The sequence below is a fragment of the Jaculus jaculus genome, chromosome 4 (genome assembly GCF_020740685.1).
Source record: "Jaculus jaculus isolate mJacJac1 chromosome 4, mJacJac1.mat.Y.cur, whole genome shotgun sequence".
Classification (NCBI taxonomy): Eukaryota; Metazoa; Chordata; class Mammalia; order Rodentia; family Dipodidae; genus Jaculus; species Jaculus jaculus.
In genome coordinates, this window is record NC_059105.1 from 49335761 (window position 1) to 49349796 (window position 14036).

Consider the following 14036-nt stretch of genomic DNA (forward strand, 5'->3'; position numbering starts at 1 on the left):
TATATTAGAAAGATCACACATCAACTAGAATAAAGGAAGACCTTTGGGGGTTGTGCTTTATAGCAACCACAGAAAGCTTTGTTATTAAATAAGAAAACAGCTCTTTCACTCTGCCTGGGGTTGAGTGCATGAAAAGGCTCAGAAAGCATGTACACACACACACACACACACACACACACACACACACACACACACTCTTTAAGCTAACATTATCCCTATAGTACCAGGAACTTCCTGGCTTGTAATCTCCCTGCATGGAGGCTGAATCACAATAGTAAACATGAGAGCAGCTTTCACAACAAATTCTTTAAATATATTCATAGCTATCAGCAACAATACTGGATTCAATTAGGCAACACTGATTTGGGCCGCATATAATCTTTACTGTAATTAGTTTCTTTGTTGTACACATTGTGTCACTACTAAGGAAAGGTCATTAGGAGGCACACTCTCCCACAGGTAATCACACCCTGGACCTTTTGCCTTATGATAGCAACTGACAAAGAAACTACAAAATTTCTTCCCCTGCGTGGTAATGCAACGGGAGTGAATAGTGCCTCAATCCTACTCATTTCCTTTCCTTTATTTATTTATTTTTTAAACAAGTTCATGACTTGTTTATTTCTGGAATTTTTCACATAATAGTTCCAGACTGTGGTGGACCACAGGTAATTGAAATTGATAAAAAGGAATTTAGGAATTCAGAGTTAAGGGAAGAGTGCCATACCATTTTAAATACTGCAGGTAAAGAGTAAGGAAAGATATTGATATTGTAAAAAAAAATAAAATAAGTAAGTAAATCCATCCCTAGTTTTCTTTGCCTCTCTCTTTTTTAAAAAAAAAAATATTTTTATTTCTTTATATGAGAGGGGGGAGAGAGAGAGAGAGAGAGAATGCATGTGCAAGAGCACGTGCCGGGACTTCCAGTCACTGCAAATGAACTCCAGATGTATGCCCCACCTTGTACATCTGGCTTACGTGGGTATTGGGGAATCGAACTGAGGTCCTTTGGCTTTTATGGAATTGCCTTAGCCACTAAGACACCTCTCTCTTTTTTATTCAGCTTTTTATGGATAATTTTTATAAATATAATTATTCAGATCATAATCCCTTCTCATTGCCTTCTTTTGTTCTCCCTTCCCTTACCCCTTCCACTGAACCCCTTTTTTTTCCTCTTCCTCCTCTTCTTTCATCCTCTATCATTTTTGAATAAATGTTGCTGGACCAAAGTTATGCAGGTCTAGTGCAGGTAACAACTGCTGTGGCTATTTTGTGTCTAGACAGCATTCCAGAGCACTCCACCCCATCTTTTAACTCTTATATTCCTTCCTCTGCTTCTTCTACAATTTTCCCTGAGCCTTGGAGAGTGTGATAAAGATGCCTCCTTTAGCACTGATCACTTAGCAGTCACTTATTCTCAGCATTTTGGTGAAATTTTGAGTCTCTCTGATAGTCACCACCATCTGCAAAGAGAAGTTTCTCTGACCAAAGGTAGCACTAATCTATGGGCATAAACATAAATATTTAGAGGCAAATTTGATGGCCACAGTCACTTAGCCAAACTTTTTCCCTTTTACAAAAAAATGTCTTTGGTCTCCCCTTGCTGAGTCCGTAGCATCATAGTTATCGCTATTGGTTTCCACAGCACTGGCACAAAGATCAGATACAAACGAAAAAAGCTTTCTGTAGGGCTCTGTACTGCACTTGTTTTACACCGACTATTTTTCAGTGTGGGGATTATGTCAAGAATTGTGAAGAGTGTGATATCCTGTGGATTCCAGAGGAAAAAAAAACAAGCACATAGAAAGCCTAAGGACAAACCGTGGCTCATAACTCACAGTGACAGGAAGCACATCATCCAGGATGGCATGGCATTGCCGTCGGGGGTGGGGGGGACCTCCAAGCATCATGCCTAGGACTGGCTTGAGTAGAGATCTGAATTTTCAAGTAGGTCTTTACAACTTTACACCCAATCATCATGCAGAAGGCGATGGAGAGCAAATGACTCCACTCTGCATAGCGTTGTGTTCAGTGATCGAGTTGTCTTACTAAGGTGTGAGGATGAGGAGGAGGTCAGGGGAGGAGAACTGGAAATATCATTCAGAAGGCCAGCATCAGCCTCTGCAGTATCACTTATCCATGGGAAGCACAAAACGTTCATCAAACACCTAGACGTTGGGTCCATTATGGAATGACTTTTGTGATAAACGATGTCAGACTGCATTCGGTTCAGACATGCAGAAAGATGAAATGGGTTGCTTCCAAGGACCACAGTCTTGTGGCCAAAGCTGACTGATGACACAGGAACAGAAAACCATACCCTGTAAGAGTGTCAGCAGCAGTGAGCCCCTGCATAGCCCTGGGGGAAATCGAAAGGAGACTGCTGTCAATCAGCCATAGTGGAGGGGGACATCACCCTGTGTGGTGGGTCTGTCCACATCACAAGGCTGTCATGTCCCAGACTGTGGCTGAAATATAGCCAGGACTTCACTCACAGAGCCATCCCCTGGAATAGGGCTGTCTCTGCCAGAATTCCTAAATTTAGTGCCCACAGAAGATGCTTTTTTTTTTTTTTTTTTTTAACCTGCATAAGGGCCCACGTGGGCAGGCTGAAGCCCTGAAGTGAGACCACGCTCAAATCCTGGAATGCTAAAACTCAGGGCACCCGTTGAAATTCTATGAAAGTGGTTTAGAGATAAATAAAGATGGCATTACTTTATACAGTGGGTAGTAAACATATGGAACTCATTTTCCTCAAGATGTTGCACAGTCCACAAATATAAATAGGATGAAGAAAGAGTTAGATAAATTCATGCTTGTTAGATTCATCTGAGCTGCGAGAGCATTGTTAGAAACACACAGGGAAGTTGTCCAAATGCTTTCTGGGAAAATACTGTGTCTGTGTTCAAAGTGCCCTGCAGAGTCGGGGGCTCAAACTGAACATGAGCCCAGTTTCTCAGGAAAACTAACAGCCACCATCATCAAGTTTTAAAAAAAAAAAAACAAAAAAAAAACTAAGAATTAATCTGCTATGTCTTAAATCTTGTCTTATACTAAAAATAGCTTAGCAGTCTTTCTCAATGCTGACATAAACTTTTACATAATTTTAAATCCAATTTGCCAACCGTACCCATTTCTTGAGACCTGGGATTTGTTGTAATGGACACTAACGGCTTCACTGGGCTATAAGAGAGTGCTTTCTTAGGACTAGAGTGTCAACTGGGAATGCATGACACTGTTTGACTATAACTCAGTTATAGGGAGCTTGGTTATTTTCCTCATTTCTTTCAGTGCCTGAACGTCAGGTAAATTTTTGGGTCATCTTTCCTCTTTTACAGGCTTCTGTTTACACTGTGGTAAAGCAGTTTATGGGGAAAAATCAATCTGGTCTCTTCTTTGCCATGTCATTTCAGGGTGGAACAAAACTTTCCTCTGTCACTATAACCCCTAGAGGCCAGGCTGCACTTTGGGCAAGTTTAACTTAAAGTTGTCTAATAAGGGAAACACATTTTGGAGCAACTGCTGGACTGGGATGCAGGTGAGCTAGCCCCAAACTCCAGGAGACTCAGGCCCATTTTAAATATTAATCCTCCTAGGGACATGAATAGTTCATTCCCATCATTGTCCAGTTTTCTCTGCCCTCAGAAGCAGACCACAGGTAGCTACAACTCCCAGTACAAGCCCATGGCCCATCTCCAGACATGGAAGGAGATGTCTCCTTTCTCCAGCCCAAGACCCACTTCTCAATCAGGGTTTATTGGTACGAATATCTTACTGCTTTTTCTAAAATGACAGATTAGAATAAAAAGTCATAAACTTGCCTCTGGTGCCTGGTAGGATGACATATTGAGGCCCAGTAATTATGAGCAGTGACAGCTCAGGCTCGGCTGGGCTCTACCACACTGTTCGCTGGCACGAGATACAGATTTGCCTGCTCATCCCTCATGCCATCTCCCAGATTTTACTTCTCAGTAGTAACATACACTCTGGTGGCTTGATTCCGGTGTCCCCTGCAGACTCATGTGTTCTGAATGCTTAGGTCCCCAGCTGGTGGCAACTTGGAGTCTCCTGGAGGTGATGGATTGCTGGAGGAGAGCTTATGGATGTTATAGCCAGCTTCTCCTTGCCAGTGTTTGGCACACTGTCCTGCTGCTATTGTCCACTTGATGCTGGCCAGGAGGTGATGTCCACCCTCTGCTCATGCCTTCATTTTCCCCTGCCATCATGGAGCTTCCCCTGGAGTCTGGAGCTTGTGGAATCTTCCATAAGCTGCTCTTGATTGTGTGTTTTTCTGATAGCAATGTGATGCTGACTGCAGCACACATAAACCTCCAAGTGAATAAATGACACTCTGAGGCCCTAACTTCACACTACAATGTTCAATCCTGTAAAAGCAAAACAGACATTGGTTGTGGAGCTACTGTATAGATATTATAGCAACTCAGAGTAGCCATGAATGGCAGTCACCAGATCAGCACAATCCCTTCAGTTATGTTTGAATACCTAAATGACTCATCCTGATCATTTTCATCCAATAAAAATAAAAGAAGTATGGCTGCAGAGATAGCTCAGCAGTTAAAATCATTTGCTTACAAGATCTGATGGCCTGGGTTCGATTCCCCAGTAGCCACATAAAGCTAGATGTGTCGAGTGGCATCTGGAGTTCAGTTACCGTGGCAGAAGGCCCAGGCATGCTCATTTTCTCTCTCTTTCTCTTCTTCTGTGCAAATAAATAATAAATAAAATATTTTAAAAGGTAAATTCCAGCTGCCATCTCTAGGGGAAAAAAAAACTGGCTGGGGAGAGGAAGCTGACACTATCAATAAAGTAATTGCCTTTTGAGCATGGGGACCTGAGTAACCCATGTGAAATAAGCTGGATGTGGTAGTGCACACTTACCATCGCAGTGTTGAGGAGACAGAGACAGGCAGATCCCAGGCCAGTCAGTCCAGCCAACATGGTGAGCTTCAGGTTTTTGAGAGATGCTGACTCAAAAAGAAAAAAGTAGACAAAGCTTGAGTGCAACAACACCTGCACACACATATATGCCTACTTCCACAAACATACACATGCACTTAGACACAAAATGGTAAGATTTATAAGAAACAAACAACTACCAATAGCTTTTAAATCATAGGGATTTCCCCTTCTTTCTGTCCATCATTTTCAACAACCTTTAAAGTTGAGTTTTCATCAGTCCATGCTCCCCCTTAGCAGCACACTTTATTTTTACACTGCAATATCTTGCAGGTCAGGACAGACCACTGATTTATGGCTTCTCAGCCAAGCAGCATTCTCCCAATAGTTGCCTCATGGTTACACGAGACCTTGACCCAGTAAAGAACAAGCATGCTGAGTAGACGTGCTTCAAAAGAAGATATACAAATGTTCAACACAGGGCTGGAGGGACGGCTTAGCAGTTAAGGCATTTGCCTGCAAAGCCCAAGGACCCAGGTTTGATTCCCCAGGACCCATGTTAGCCAGATGCGCAAGGGGGTGCACACATCTGGAGTTTATTTGCAGTGACTAGAGGTCCTGGTGTGTCCATTCTGTCTCTCTCTTTCTCTTTCTCTTTCTCTCCCTCTTTCTCTGTCAAATAAATAAGTAAAAATATTTTTAAATTGTTCAACATCACTGATAATCAGGAAAATGCAAATCAAAACATAAGATATAATCTCACCCCAGTTAAGATGGTTCTCATCAAAAAGGCAAAAAATAACAGGTGTTTTTGAAGATGTATAGAAACAGGGACAATTATACATCGCCAGTTGTAAATTAGTATAGCCATAATGGAAAAGAAATTGGAGGTTCCTCAAAAAAACTAGAAATGGGATTACCATATGATCTAACAATTTCACTAATGCTCCTACTTATCTATCCAAAAAAGAGGAAATTAGTATGTATCAGAGATATATGACCTTTCATCTATATTTCTGCACCAGTCATAATAACCAACTTATAGAATCAACCTAGTGTCCATTGATAGATAAATTGTATTTTATACATACATTGCAATTTCTTGAGCCATAAAATTATGGGATCTTGTTGTTTGTAGCAACACAATGAGCCCAGGGGATATTGTGTTAAGTGAAATAAATCAGGGACAGAAAGACAAGTGTTGCAATTTCTCACATATATGTGGAAGCTGAATTGATCTTACAGAAATAGAAAGGCTGGGCATGGTGGGAAGACGTGAGAGTAATGAAGATAGGTGCTTAGTGGGGACAGAGGTCAAGCTGGACAACAAAAATGATGTCAGTGCTATGAATGGCAACTGTCTTTCAAAAAATATCTCATAGAGAAGTCTTTAAATATTCTCAATGTAAAGAATGACAAATGTTTGAAATGATAAATATCCCAGTGACCCCCTGACATGGTCATTACACATTATATAAATGTATTATGTGTGTGTGTGTGTGTGTGTGTGTGTGTGTGGTGTCACTTAAAAGTAAATAAGAGGGCCTGGAGAGATTGCTTAGTGGTTAAGGTGCTTGCTTGCAAAGCCAAAGGACCCAGGTATGATTCCCCATATAAGCCAGATGCACAAGGTAGAGCATATGTCTAGAGTTCATTTGCAGAAGCTGAAGGTCCTAATGCACCCATTCTCACTCTCTCTTCCTGTCTCTATTCCTCTCTCTCTCTCTCTGTCAAATAAATAAATAAAAATTGAAAAGCCAGTGTAAAATCCAAATAAGAGAAGGAGCTTGCTGAAAATGTAGTGACTTAGTCATTACTGCCAAGTTGTTGACTGACAGCTACAGTTTCAGGGAACAAATTACTGGAGGACATCTGAGGTGTTTTGGACTTTGAAGACTAAGAGCATGAATCTATTGTTTCTGGAAGTTCCAGTAGTTTCAATCAAGGTCCATAATTAAAACTTGCATAATGGATATCTGAAGTTTAGAAGAAAGTCTTACAGCCAGCAATGAAGTTGTTTTTACTCACTCACTTGCTTATTTAGACCCTGTGTCTGGCTATGTTGTCTAGGGAACTTGTTATTTGGCTCAGTCTGGTATTGAACTTGGAATCATATTGCCTCTGTCCCCAAGTGCTGAATTCAAGATATGTGACCCCCCGCACATACTTTACTTGTATAAAATAATGGGCTTCATTTTGACATTTAACACACTTTCATCAAATCCACTTCCCCTATCATCTTCTCTTGTTCTCCTTCCCCCCTCCCCTGGCTCCCTTCTTCTTTACAAACCAAAAGAAAAAAAATGTATTCCTTACACGAGAAAAAGCATACAATTGTGTCTTTCTGAATCTGGCTTAATTTGCTTAGCATCATATTCCCCAGTTTTATTTATTTTCTTCAAAATCACAAGCTTTATTGCTCCATTGTGGCTGAAGAATACTCCATTGTAGACATACCACATTTTTCATCCATTCATTCATTAATAGGCACTTGGGCTTCCATAACCTGGCAATTGTGAATAGAGCCACAATAAACATGGGTGTGCTTACTTCAATTCCTTCAAGGAAGGAATTCTACTAGGAACAGTACAGCTGGATCAAATGATCATATAATCAATCTCCTTTTAGTGTTGTGGGTTTTTTTTTTTTTTTTTAGGAATGTTTATGCTAACTTTCAAAATGGCTGAACTAATTTAGATTTCCATCAGTGATATGGAAAGGCTCATTTTCCCTGCATCCTCCCCAACAGTTTGTGTTACTGCTGCTGCTCTTCCTCCTTCTCCTCCTCCTCCTCTTTTTCCTCCTCTTTATTTTTTTTAAGGTAGCCATTCCTACCAGGGTGAGCTGTAATATCAATGCAGTTTTTAAATTTAATTTTATTTATGAGAGAGAGAAGTCGGAGAAAGAATAAACGTACCAGGGCCTCCAGCCACTGCAAACAAACTCCAGATGTATGCATCACCATGTGAATCTGGCTTATGTGGGTACTGGAGAATCGAACCTGGGTCCTTAGGCTTTGCAGTTAAGCACCTTAACCCCTCAATACAGTTTTGATTTGCATTTCCCTGTGGCTAAAGGCACTGAATTCTTTTCATATATGTGTCTGCAATTTGCACTTCTTTTGAGAATTGTCTCTTGAGCTCACTTGCTCATTTATTGATTGGATGATGTTGTTCTCTTGATGTTTAGTTTCTTGAGTTCTTTATATATTCTGGATATTAATCACCTGTCAGCTGAATTTTCCACCCTGCTGTGGGATGATTTCCTCCCACTGTGTAGGCTGTCTCCTCGCTCTCGTAATTGTTTCATTTGCTGTACAAAAGCTTCTTAATTTGATGCAGTTCTACTCCCCAATTCTTGCTATTATGTCCTGAGCTATTGGAATCAGCCAGAAAGCTCTTACCTCGGTTTGCGTCTTAAAATTTTTTTTTCTAGTAGTGATCACTCACTAGTCCATCTGTCCCCCATATGTCCTGATGCTCCTGTGAGTACCTTGGACTATGTGGCTAGTTTTGGTGGGAAGGATATGTGTAGAAAATGACTTGTTATTTTTAAATCAAAGTACGGAAAAGCTAGCTTTTGCCTTCCAGATGCACTTTCTCCTGCCACAGTGGACCAAAGCCTGTTGCAGAGATGATGGAGCCCCAGTCAGCATGTGCATAAGCAGAGCCAAAGCCCCAGTTGACTCTCACTGATGCGTGAAATAAACTGCGTTGTATAAACCCTTTGTGTTCGGGGTTGTTTTTTTTAACCACATCATAGCCTCGCGTATTCTTACTATAAGACAGTCTGCGCAACAAACAATGACATCATATATTTGTTGAGATAAAGTATAGGCAGGATCTCTCTCTAGCCCAGGCTGACCTGGAATTCACTCTGTATTCTCAGGGTGGCCTTGAACTCATGGTGATCCTCCTACCTCTGCCTCCCAGTGCTGGAATGTAAGGCATGCACCACAATGCCTAGCTTTATATCTTAGTTTTCAATACCCAACCTGATAAAACATACATTTCACATATCATGTTTGTCTGTGATTTTTATTGGAACAATGTATATTTACATACTGAAAATTCAATGGAACATTTAAAAAATATTTTTATTTATTTGCAAGGAAAGAGAGAAAGGTAGAAACACTCAAGAGGACCTCTTGCCCCTGCAAATGAACTCAAAATGTGCAAGCCACTTTGTGTATCTGGCTTTACATGGTAACTAGGGAATTGAGCCTGGGCAGTCAGGATTTGCAAGCAAGTATCTTTAACTGGTGAGCAATCTCTCCAGCCTTCAATGGAACATTTTTAACAAAGCAATTCATGAGGCTAGACATCTGATAGAGAATCAAAATCATGTGCACACAGATAAAAAAAAGTTTCTCTGACACTAATACATCAAAGCACATGAAAGAACTATTACCAGCTATATTGTTTTTTAAAAATTTTTTATTTATTTATTTGAGAGAGAGAGGGAGAGAGAAAGAAGCAGATAGAGAATGGGCATTCAGGGCCTCCAGCCACTGTAAATGAACTCCAGATGCATGTGACCCCTTGTGCTTCTGGCTTGCATCCTGGGAGTTGAAACTGGGTCCTTTGGCTTTGTAGACAAATGCCTTAATGACTAAGCCATCTCTCCAGCCTTATACCAATTTTTTGATGATCAGCAAGTATTGTTATTTTACATCATAACATGGGAGTTTGTTGCTTATGCATTTTACTGTTTAAGTTACCATTTAAGAAATTTATTGGTGTAAGGCTTAGGTGTAACACATTACAGGTTTGTTCATTAAAAGTGCTGGAAAATAGACTTCTAGTAGCCTTTTTTTCTAGTTGATTTTTCAATAATAGGGTACTGACATTGAGAAATGCTTGTTATATTAAAATGAAGACACTGGGCTGTTCTGAGCTTTAACGCATGGAGTCATTATGGCATATATTTTGCCTCCTCAGGGAACTTTTTACGTAATTCTTGGTTTTTAGCTGTGGTCCAGATGGACCAAGTGCTGGAGAGCTAAGTTGTGGATACTTGAAGCAAAGAACTCTTATACTCTTAGCATAGTTTAAAATATATTGAACAACATTAGTTACTATCTGTTCCGAGAGGAGAAATACTGTGGAATCCAATTCTGGTTCACTGAGGCAAAATAAATGAGTAATCATTTGGATAATGGTTAACAACCATAGTTACTCTATGCCCTCAGATGTCTTTCCTTTGGTCCTTTCATCCTGTGAACTCAGTCTTCATCACTTAGAACAAGATATAGACTATTTTTGGATTATCTCTCAAACTTGCACCTCTTCCATTCTTTTTATCCTGGTTAAGGTCAAGCTGTGGGGAAATCTTTGTTCCTGTCACAGAGTTCCCATTCTGTTGACAGCCCTGTTCCCCCTCGGTATTGTGGAAATCTAAAGGACTAAATAGTTCCCAAGGCAGGTAGAATATTTTGCTTTGAATGTGCCTAGATATATGTGTTTGAACACTTGGACACCAGCAAGCTTCTCTAGTTTGGAAGTTTTGTGGAACCTTCAAGAGGTGGAGCCTCCCTGGAGGAAGTGGGACATTAACCTGCCTCACTTCCTGTTTCTCTCTGCTTCCTTTACCAAGATATGAGGAGATGGAGGCTGCCCGTTTCCTGTCACCATGAAGCTGCCTTCCGTGCCTTCCCATCCATGATGAACTACATGCCCTCAAACTATAAGCCAAAACAAACCTGTCATTCCCTTAGGGAGGAAAAAAAAGTTCCCAGGAAAATGCCATCTTTTAAATCTTTTGCTGTTTGATCCCTTAGAGTAGACAAAAACTATTAGTTGAGGTAAAGTTTTAGGAAAAAAGATTACCTAGGAAAATGCATATTTTAGGACGTGTAAGACAAGTAAGAAGGGCCCAAAATGAACTCTGTCTGCTTAACAGATAGCACAACTTGGAGTTCCAAGGATGCTGTCTTCATTTAATCTAATAGTTGACCTTATCACCACCCAGAGAGACCCCAGTCCAGCCCACTCAGCTGTTCCACTCACACATGCCACTGAAAGCCAAATGATGGGTTTTAGAGAGTGTCCCAAGACTTCTCTCCTTTTTCAATTATTAATTTTGATCCCATGAATGAGAATAATAATAAGTTGCATCCCTATGATACACTATACATCCTTGTACATGGAAATATCAGTGAATACTTGGAATTTTCCTCTGCTTTTATCTCCAGCTTCTTCTTTGAATGGCCTGTGGATGGGCATCTGTCCTGGGCCTGTGCTTCAGCAGATCCCCAGGTGATCTGAGTGAAAAGGAAAGTGAGAAGTTTTATCAACAGTGGTTGAGAAGCTAAGGAAGCTTCAAGAACTGATGTATTATCTCTCAAAACAAGAACCTGGGATGTGTCTATACTGGGTGGTCAACACACATCTGAAAGTTATTAATTGCTTAGGAGGAAACTAAAGCAGGCTTTTATTATTTCCCAAAGTTGGACTGGATTGCTCAGCAACAGATTGCATAGAGACCCTTTAGAAATGACTGGTAAGATTTCTGTCCTATGCGTTAATGGACACCTTTCTTTAGTTCTCAGCACAACCCTCCTTATATTAAGTTTGTGTTGGGGTTACTGTGGGCCTCAAGCTCTCCTTGAATTTACATGCTTTATATGCAGCCTGTCTAGTCTCAGTGTTAATCATACAGTACACAGTTTATTGGTTAGCTGTTTAACATAATCTCATAACAGTATTAATCTGAAAGAATTTGAGAACTGGAAAGAAGGAATATTGGTTAAGGCACTTGCAAGCAAGTCAAAGGATCCAGATTCAATTCCCCAGTACCCAGTAAGATAGATGCAAAAAAGTGATACATGTATATGGAGTTCATTTGCAGTGGATAGAGGACCTGGCATGCCCATCCTCCCCCTCCACTCTCTCTCTGACTCTTTCTCTCTCTCTCAATTAAAATAATAATAAAACTTAAAAAAAATTAAAAATTTGAATTTTAATATTAAAAATAATTCTGCATGGCTTAAAGTAATGTATAGTTATATCTATCATCTATCTAGCTGTTATTGGCCAGGGTCTCATTATATAGCCCAGGCTGGTCTTTAACTTGCCGTCATCCTTCCTTGGCTACAAACATATTGCAACATACCTGGCTTCAGTGTATCTTAAGTACACCTTCACTTGCTGCAGAAATTCTCCTTAAACACTGGCATGTTTGTATTTAATGCTGTGATAAAACATCTGCAAATATCTTAGAGGAGCAAATATTTATTTTTACTCATGGTTTCAGAGGTTTTGGTACAGAGCAGTTAACTCCCTTGTTTAAGAGCCTGGTGGGGCAGTAAATCATGGAGAAAGGAGGCGGCAGAGCAAAACTGCTCACCTCACTGGAGGCCAGGAAGCTGAGAAAGGGTGGGGGAGACGAGGGAGGGAGGGAGAAGCAGACAGAGAGAAAGAGAGGAACTGGGATAAAAATACCCTTCAAAGGTATGCACCCAATGACCCATTTCTTCCAACTGGGTCTCACTGCCCAAGTCTCTACCATCTTCTATTAATGACACAAATGATCACTCCATCAATGCATTAATCCATTGACAAACCCTGAGTCCCCCAGACGCTGCATCACGTAGCTGGTGATCAAGCCTGTAACACATGAGCCTTTGGGAGAAAATTTCTGATTCAAACCTCAATAGCTGCTCATCTTCCTTCTGTTTAAATGTATGTCATAAAGTGGCACATGCCACCCTCTGCATCCATGTCTTCTACTTTGAACAACTGAAATTAGTAGAAGTTCTTTCTCAGACTGGATTCAAATTTGTTACCCTTGGTCTTTGTAATTCTTCATTGCTATTGTTAATTTTATACCATAGTTCTCTTAGCTGGCTGATATATTCTTTCTTGTTACCAGAAAACTTGGGAGTCAAGCACAGAAATATAATAAGGACCATATAGGACCATCAAAAAAGCCGACTAAGGGCTGGGGAGATGGCTTAGTGGATAAGGCATTTGCCTGCAAAGCCAAAGGACCCAGGTGGATTCCCCAGGACCCACGAAAGCCGAATGCAGAGGTGCACAACTGGAGTTCCATTACAATGGCTGCAGGCCCTGGTGTGCCATTCTCTCTCTGTTTTTCTCTCTCTTTCTCTTCCTCTCTCTCTCTCTCTGCCTCTTTCTCTCTCCCTCTCAAATAATTAAAATAAATTTTTTAAAGAAGTCGATGAAGATACCGAAACCAGAAATATTTTCCATTTGCAATTCTATTCACTAGACTGTCTGCTAAGAAATGCTGTTGTGTGACCAACGCTGTAATACATGAGCACAAGCATCAGGACCTGGGAAAGATCATGGAGCAGGGTGTGGTAAAAATTCAGACCGTGTCCCTCCCTTCGCGGATCATACATCAGGCAAACATCCTGGGATTGGACAGGAGGCTAGAAGCTACTGTGGGGAACTAATCTGTTCCCACAAAGGAAATTCGACCGCCTGGCAGCTGGCAATTTTCCTAGGTGCAATGGGTGTTCCTGGCATTCCATGAAAGTCCTCCCTTCTGCACTATTTTTTTTCTTTCCACCCCTGCCCTCCACACCCTTCTGCACACCCCCTCCCACTCGTACAACAATAAGCCCCTCCCTAGCACACGTTCCGCACAACACATGCCCCCACAACTTCCTCTGCAAACACGCCCGCAGAGCCTTCCCACACACACCCAGGCAGCCAGGGCTGGGCTCCAGAGCCTCTCCTCTCCACTCAGTCTTCTCACAGTACCTCCGCGGTACCCACCGCACGGCACTTCCTGTTCTCATCAGCTCCTCCACTTGTTATCTTGTTCGTTTTCCTTCACCCAACATTCCAGCCCACCCATTTTGCTCCTTGGGTCTGGGAAAGCTGGCCCTGCAATCGTGCTCCGCATATTTGAAATCTGTCATAAGCAGGGGAGCCGCCTGCCTGCACGGGCCTGCTGCTCCTATGGCAAGGCTGGGAGCGGGGAGGGAAGATGCTGCCAAGCAGTTCTATTTGTGGAAACTACAAAAACCCGCTTTCCTTCCTTAAATTACTAAAGGAACCATTCACTCCAGCTTTGAAACAGTCACCGCCATCCATTCTTCCCTGTGACTGTGGTGAGTTACCCCTGTCCATTCTTCAGACACCATGCGG

At 41.4% G+C, this 14036-nt stretch overlaps 1 long non-coding RNA gene across 1 annotated transcript; it reads right to left on the reverse strand.

Annotated features, from left to right (window-relative positions):
• Nucleotides 1–3643: 3643 nt before the first annotated feature.
• Nucleotides 3644–13831, reverse strand: LOC123460287. The gene is made up of 3 exons (XR_006636872.1): nucleotides 13588–13831; nucleotides 4900–4985; nucleotides 3644–4385 (listed from the first exon to the last, which is right to left on the reverse strand). It is a non-coding gene; the product is annotated as an uncharacterized LOC123460287 (long non-coding RNA).
• Between the last annotated feature and the right edge of the window lie 205 nt (nucleotides 13832–14036).